Genomic DNA, 2,570 nt, shown 5'->3' with positions numbered 1-2,570 from the left:
ACCTATTAATTCGACGATATATTTACATGCTCGCAAGGGATTCAAACAACTTCGTTGCGTTAAATTCGCAATTATAACCAACAGGAATGTCTCAATCAATGTGCAGCTCGAAACAAATAATAGATAATTAACTTTTCAATATAACGATTGATATGTTTGATGAAGAAAAATGTATGAATTTTTAAAAACGTCTCCTAGTACATTTAGCATTTTTATAGTAAAAACTTAGAACACACACGCACACATATACTATTCCATGAAATGATTTACACAGCTATGAGTCTAATCCTATCATATTATAAAGGGATGAACGAACTTTTCCTAATAAATATAACTTTATACAAAATCTTGTTTAAAAAAATTAGTTTTTTATTCTCACTAAATTAATTTAATATCAGAATATATAATTTTAGTCGTTATCAAAATTTTATGTCAAATGCGTTCATAGATATATATATAAATAAATGTCTAATCCTATGTATTTATTTCAACTGAAATCTTAACTTAAATATTTATTAACAATATTCTGACGAATATGCAATGAAAGATAAAAACAAGTTTATTTTTCCTATAGAATGTCTCATGCTTCTTACTCATTTTATGTTTCTCGTTGTCAGTGCGTAACTACTTATCAGCCGCATGAATGCTAAGTTTTACTACTGAGAAACGAAGAGACATATAGATGCAAATATACGCTATCTCGCGTGAAAAAACATCAGATACATTAACCAGAAGGAATATCCGATACATATAAAATTCATAGCGTAGTTATTTATACATACGGAATATTTCTTTCTGTATGAAATATTCTTTCTTCTGAATTCTTATTATAAATGTATGTCCATTTCCTACCTTAAAATGTCTCTCCTTTGAAAAACTCCATTTAAATATAACGATCAACAAAATATTACCAATAAAAATATTGAAACGAGATGCTGAAAGAACCTTTTAATGAAGTACAAATGATTATTTCAACTTTAATTCTGTTAAATTTGAATTGAATCATTTATAAACCGAACAGGTGTATAAAATTTTATTGCGTAAAAATCGTGAAGCTGAAAATTAGGAACGAATAACGAATGAGTAACCTAGTTTCATTAAAAGGTACGTGTACGCCGATCCGTGTAACAACTTCGACACTCCAATTATTATAAAGCATGTATCCTTCAGAGATTTTTTGCGCGAACGCAAGATACCTTTTACACGTGCAACTGAATAAGTGGAACGTGATTTTCGATATTTCTTCTTGTAGAACTTGTAACAACGTAACTGTTTCACGAATATTTTCCCTGACACTTTTACAACGATGCGTAGAAATCTCCTTTTATAATTAATAATTTCAGCATTTCTCTGAACAGTTTCGTTGCGATTAAAAAATATACAAAGCTTACGACGTGCTTGTTTAAAAATATTTATATGGAACAAGATTTCGAATTTGTCGCATCAATCGCGATCTCAGCAGGTGTAAATTAATTCGTTCTAATGAACGAATAAATTAAACGACTCGTGACAAAAATTATCCCTGTCCATGTTTGTCTTTCTAAAACTAATTCAAGGCGAGTTAAATGAATCGCTGTGTACCCTATTCGCGCAGCATGTGTTTTAACGACCAGCATGCAAGCGTTAACGGTGTACTTTAGTTTCTCATGGTTGTGTTAAGCTGGTTGCTCTTAGAATGAGCATATACTTACCGCAGGAATTGAACAGCGGAGACGCCCGCAAGATGTTGACTTCGAATTGTAACATATGCAGTGTATGCAAATCCAAGGTCCCGGCACATACATCTGTCCATGTAAGACAGATCGTCCTTCGAAATCAGTACAGTTTCCTCCTAAATGCACTGAAAACGATTACCAGCGTCAATATCTTTGTCACTCGACAATCGTACGCGCAGTTACGCTAACCGTTTTAACGCCACGCAGCGTGATCACTCTATTCGCGTACCGTGGTAAATTGTGCCACGATGTATGGTCACGATCATTAATTCGCAACGCGCTCAAGCGTGCTCGTCGCGAGTCATATCAGAGTTTCCTCTCGTAATTACTCGTTTTTCAAATAATCATAAACCGAATAAAAAAAAAAACCAATATAAAAAATTACCTCTTGAATCGGAAAACCAAATCCTGCATTATAGAATGTTATCACACAAACGAAACGCAGAGCATAAATATTTCGCAAACTTTTGAGTGTTTGTTGTAACGCTTCCAGTATAACCGATGAAATGAAGCGCGAGCACGTCGAACGGTATATTTCGATGAAAAAAACAGGATGAAAAAGGGCAGTGCGATCGCGTCGATCGGTACTACTCGCAAATAAATAAACGAAGCGCTATCGCGCTGCACAGCACAAACCGATACGGAGTCTTGAAACATCCGACACTAAAACGGTTAATAACATTACGAAAACGACCGTACCAGGAAATTTTTGTTCAACGGATCCGCATTGCGGCTATCACGATGCTCCTTCGTTGCATCGATGCTTCATCGATGAGATTAAAGCACCGTTGAAATAGGTTATTCGATTTCTTACATGGGCAAAAAATTTTTATATCGTGTTTGCTGTTTTACTTC

The 2,570-nt window shown here is 34.4% G+C and overlaps 1 long non-coding RNA gene across 1 annotated transcript; it reads right to left on the bottom strand.

Annotated features, from left to right (window-relative positions):
• Positions 1–1,185: 1,185 nt before the first annotated feature.
• Positions 1,186–2,036, bottom strand: LOC126928128 (uncharacterized). The gene is made up of 2 exons (XR_007716337.1): positions 1,692–2,036; positions 1,186–1,582 (listed from the first exon to the last, which is right to left on the bottom strand). It is a non-coding gene; the product is annotated as an uncharacterized LOC126928128 (long non-coding RNA).
• Positions 2,037–2,570: the final 534 nt, after the last annotated feature.

This window comes from Bombus affinis, unplaced genomic scaffold (genome assembly GCF_024516045.1).
Source record: "Bombus affinis isolate iyBomAffi1 unplaced genomic scaffold, iyBomAffi1.2 ctg00000598.1, whole genome shotgun sequence".
In the NCBI taxonomy this organism is placed as follows: Eukaryota; Metazoa; Arthropoda; class Insecta; order Hymenoptera; family Apidae; genus Bombus; species Bombus affinis.
The sequence above is the reverse complement of the archived record's forward strand: the minus strand, read 5'-3'. Positions and strand labels throughout refer to the sequence as shown.